We start from the raw sequence: 5,000 nt of genomic DNA, 5'->3' as shown, positions 1-5,000 counted from the left end.
GGTCACCATCTTTCGGGTCCCAACGTGTGCGCTCTGGGTTCGTCCGGCCGACTCGACCAAACCCTTTTAAGGGGGAAAGATCTCGCGAGCATTCGGACGCCCTGGGGTTGCGCCCGCTCTGTTCGAGACGGGATCACCCCTCGCGGATGCACCCTCATCGGGGCCGCTTCACTTTCATTGCGCCTCGCGAGTTTAGTTTGATAATTTCTCGACGACTTGCGCACATGTTAGACTCCTTGGTCCGTGTTTCAAGACGGGTCGGGTGGGACCCGACTTCTACTCTCCGCTCTGGGCCTCCACAGGTTGAGCACCGCAACTTTTTCTCTTTTACAAAAAAAAGCTACGACACCTCCCGGGAGGAGACAGGTCACGACCGGGCAGTACTGTTGGGAAACGCCGCGCTCGTCATCGCGGCACCCGCGAAGGTAACCACGAAACTCGCTAACGGACGCCCCGTGTAACAGACACCCAGTCGGTCGCGGAGTCCTACTAGGCCCCCCACTTGCGGACCTTGGCGTGGCTATTGCGATCGCAGAACGACTTATGCAAGAGAGCCGCCAATTCAGGCAGTCTCCATGCAGCGTTAAGGGCATACAACCAAGTGCCGGGAGCGGGGACTTGTTCGACCTTCGAGGGCCCACCCGTTTAACCCCCTGAACGGTTTCACGCACTCTTGAACTCTCTCTTCAAAGTTCTTTTCAACTTTCCCTCGCGGTACTTGTTCGCTATCGGTCTCGTGGCGATATTTAGCCTTAGAAGGAGTTTACCTCCCGCTTAGGGCTGCACGCTCAAGCAACCCGACTCTTGGGAAGGGATCCGATGCACGGTCTCGGCTCGTCTTATCTACGGGCCTGACACCCTCTGTGGGTTGCTCGCCCCGTTCATGGAGACTTGGACGATAGATACCGGACAGACGCGCACGATCCTCCCGAACACCACATTCCTCGGCACCCGCTCAACCGGGCGCGAGGTTCGGTGCTGGGCTCATCCCTGTTCGCTCGCCGCTACTAAGGGAATCCTTGTTAGTTTCTTTTCCTCCGCTTACTGATATGCTTAAGTTCAGCGGGTAGTCTCATCTAAACTGAGGTCAGAATGAATTGTTTGTTTTCAAAAGGAGACAACACTTTATCTAGCTCGGCAGACTTTGGCGTTTTAAAGCCGGGAAAGATTGAATAATTGCCGGTTCAAATTTTTTTTTTTCGAAATAAAGCGAGTCTCTCGTTATTCGCAAAAATTAATTTACGAAAAGTGACAGGGCGTCCTGCGGCTTTTTGTATTGAAACAACGCGTCGTGCGCGAACCAAGCTTGCATAACGAGCGGTTAGAGTGAGTGATAATTCGCGGTGGTCGACACTTCGACACGCCCGGCGCACACACACAACTAAACTCGCGTTGAAGCGGTATATCGCGCACACGCAGCCGACACCTTGTTCGAGAAGATGTGTTTATTTCTAAAATTTTTTTTTGAGTTGGCTCAAAAATTTCCCATCTGTTTTGCCATCGAAAAAGGTTTCTTTTGAATAGAGAGGAAAAAAACAAAACAGGGCGAACCTTCTTTTATTTTTCCCCCTTTTTTGTATTTGAGGCATCGCGGACACTTAAGTCGCGCGGCACCCAGACGTTAGAGATTCGGGAGCTTTTATGCGGTCAGGCCGGGTGAAAAATAAATCTCGCCGCGACCCAACATGCAAAACCAAGACTGAAAAAATCTCTGTTCGTTCATCATTCGACCGACCCTCAGTCAGATGTGGCCCGAGCGAGAAGCTGGGCCGCCATTTACGTTCAAGATTTCGATGCTCCATGTGTTCTGCAGTTCGCATGGATTAGCGCACTTTGCTGCGCTCTTCATCGATCCACGAGCCTAGTGATCCACCGTTCAGGGTCGTATATAAAACGACATATTCGTTTTCTTCTCTCTTTTTCTCCAACCCGCCCAAGCAAATGAATGCGAGGGCGGAGAAAGAAAGCCAGAAAGAAAATGTTCCGATAAACACTCGTACTAGAATTTGGGTTTAGTGTGTTATTGTGATTTTGAATTCTTCCTACTTCATCGAGAGGGCGAAGGGCAAGCTTAAAAAACATTCGGTTTTCAACGGCATAGTGTCGGGCTTTGGAGTGTTAGTCTATACGACGCACACGCACGCAACCACGAGTATCTACGCCCGAAAAGAACGTCCAGAGTAAAGTCTCACACTTTCGTCCCCCACCGAGAATCAAAAAATCCCGAAGACGAAGAGAGAAACAAAAAAAAAACAATTTCGATTGGGCGTATCCGCTTTAAACCACCGCGCATCAGAGCGCCTGATACCCGTTCAAAATCTTGATGTTTTTTTTTTTTTTTTCCGACTCTCCATCCACCGAGTTTTTATTTTTCAAAGTGTTTGATTTAGGGACTAAGACTTTATAAAATCTCCTTTATTGTTCCTTCGGTACTCGCGGCCCAGGCGGGCTATCGTATTCTTCACTCTACTAACGTCAACACTGTGAGCGCCGCTAAAGGTCGAATGAATCTATAGAGACATTCACCATCGAAGCAGGAAGAATTTGCTCACGGCCATAGACCAAATCGAAAGACTTTGTGTTTTTTTTTGAGCCGAGAGGAAAGAAAAATCAATTTGAAAAGGCGAATCCGCTTTAAACCACCGCGCATCAGAGCGCCTGATACCCGTTCAAAATAAATGATTTTCTTCCGTCAACCCACACATAGTTCATACGATGTCTTACGCCGAAAGACTTTTGATGGGGTTTTTTTTGTTTTGCAACTTTTAGTTGTTTCGTGCTCAACCAAAGCCATATGCGCAAAACATTTGTCTTGTTCGTTTATGATCCTTCCGCAGGTTCACCTACGGAAACCTTGTTACGACTTTTACTTCCTCTAAAGGATCAAGTTCGACCATCTTTCAGTCTCGCCGTTGGTAGGCACCGCACGGGCAGAGATTGCTCCCCACTCGACGGCACCCCGACAAGCCCGTCCGAAGGCCTCACTAAATCATTCAATCGGTAGTAGCGACGGGCGGTGTGTACAAAGGGCAGGGACGTAATCGACGCGGGCTAGTGACCCGCGCCTACTAGGGATTCCTGGTTCATGGGGATCATTGCAGTCCCCAATCCCAACCACGAAGGAGGTTCAGCGGTTACCCGGTCCTTTCGGACAGGGAGAGTGAAACACGCTGATTCCTTCAGTGTAGCGCGCGTGCGGCCCAGGACATCTAAGGGCATCACAGACCTGTTATTGCTCACTGTCACGCGGCTGGACGCCGCTTGTCCCTCTAAGAAGACTGCGTGACGGACGCGAGAGCAGAAGGTATCGCCGGGGATGACGACGACCGAATAACAATAGAGCCAGCCCCCGCGAGACATTCCCGACAAAGCCCCGCCATACCTCATCCGCCAGGCAACCAACCCGTGAAGGCCGTACACCCGACGAACAAAGCACAACGAAACCAAGCCGAGAGATTGCCTCACTAAAGGAACCAGTCCCACCGAGACCCGAATCGCCGCCACCTGATCCCGACGCCTCCGTACTCCCTTCGGTTTCAATTGATAAAACCCGTCACCTATTTAGCAGGCTAGAGTCTCGTTCGTTATCGGAATTAACCAGACAAATCGCTCCACCAACTAAGAACGGCCATGCACCACCACCCACCGAATCAAGAAAGAGCTCTCAATCTGTCAATCCTTCCAGTGTCCGGGCCTGGTGAGGTTTCCCGTGTTGAGTCAAATTAAGCCGCAGGCTCCACTCCTGGTGGTGCCCTTCCGTCAATTCCTTTAAGTTTCAGCTTTGCAACCATACTTCCCCCGGAACCCAAAGACTTTGGTTTCCCGGAAGCTGCCCGTCGAGTCATTGGAGTAACTCCGACGGATTGCTGGTTGGCATCGTTTATGGTTAGAACTAGGGCGGTATCTGATCGCCTTCGAACCTCTAACTTTCGTTCTTGATCAAGGAAAACATTCTTGGCAAATGCCTTCGCTGTTGTTCGTCTTGCGGCGGTCCAAGAATTTCACCTCTGTCGCCGCAGTACGAATGCCCCCGTCCGTCTCTATTGACCATTACCTCGGGTCCAAAAGTAAAAGACCAGCAAAATCGGACCGAGGTCCTATTCCATCATTCCATGCTGCGATATTCAGGCGTTGGGATACACCTGCTTTGAGCACTCTAATTTGTTCAAAGTAAACGTTGCCGGCCGCCCGAGACACCCGGTGAAGGGCACCCCGAACGATTGACTGGGTGGAGCGAATCGAGTCAACTACGACCAAAATTTAAAAAAGAACCCGAAAGAACTTTCCAACTCTGGCCGCAGATACAACAACGACGCACCGACCACCACTCCGGCGATGTTGTCCGACCGTGAAGAGAGTCGGGCTTTGACACCCGGGCTCCCAGAGCGTGAAACGCAACACCCTTGATTCAGAGCGGCGCCGCCCGGCCGAAGACAGACATCCGACTACGAGCTTTTTAACCGCAACAACTTTAATATACGCTATTGGAGCTGGAGTTACCGCGGCTGCTGGCACCAGACTTGCCCTCCAATGGTTCCTCGTTAAAGGATTTAAAGTGTACTCATTCCAATCACGGGGCCTCGGAAGAGTCCCGTATCGTTATTTTTCGTCACTACCTCCCCGTGCCGGGAGTGGGTAATTTGCGCGCCTGCTGCCTTCCTTGGATGTGGTAGCCGTTTCTCAGGCTCCCTCTCCGGAATCGAACCCCGATTCCCCGTTACCCGTTGCAACCATGGTAGGCGCGTAACCTACCATCGACAGTTGATAAGGCAGACATTTGAAAGATACGTCGCCGGCGCGAAGGCCGTGCGATCGGCGTGAAGTTATCCAGAGTCACCAAAATTGGTACGGTGCGCGAGCCCGAAAGCCCGGCCCCGACTGGTTTTGATCTAATAAAAGCACCTCTTCTGCGAGCCCGAAAGCCCGCAGTCGAGGCTCGAGTGCATGTATTAGCTCTAGAATTACCACAGTTATCCAAGTAGGATGGAGTGGATCTAAGG

At 51.2% G+C, this 5,000-nt stretch overlaps 2 non-coding genes across 2 annotated transcripts in view; both read right to left on the bottom strand.

Annotated features, from left to right (window-relative positions):
• LOC124319456 overlaps positions 1 to 1,090 on the bottom strand; it is a 4,575-nt gene extending 3,485 nt beyond the window's left edge. Inside the window, exon 1 of the ribosomal RNA XR_006913152.1 lies at positions 1 to 1,090. This exon is cut by the window's left edge and continues 3,485 nt beyond it. This is a non-coding gene — a ribosomal RNA (large subunit ribosomal RNA).
• Positions 1,091 to 1,731: 641 nt separating this feature from the next.
• Positions 1,732 to 1,884, bottom strand: LOC124319454. Its single transcript, XR_006913149.1, has one exon. It is a non-coding gene; the product is annotated as a 5.8S ribosomal RNA (ribosomal RNA).
• Positions 1,885 to 5,000: the final 3,116 nt, after the last annotated feature.

The sequence above is a fragment of the Daphnia pulicaria genome, unplaced genomic scaffold (assembly GCF_021234035.1).
Source record: "Daphnia pulicaria isolate SC F1-1A unplaced genomic scaffold, SC_F0-13Bv2 h1tg000168l, whole genome shotgun sequence".
Taxonomy (NCBI): Eukaryota; Metazoa; Arthropoda; class Branchiopoda; order Diplostraca; family Daphniidae; genus Daphnia; species Daphnia pulicaria.
This window is presented reverse-complemented; position numbering and strand designations above follow the sequence as displayed.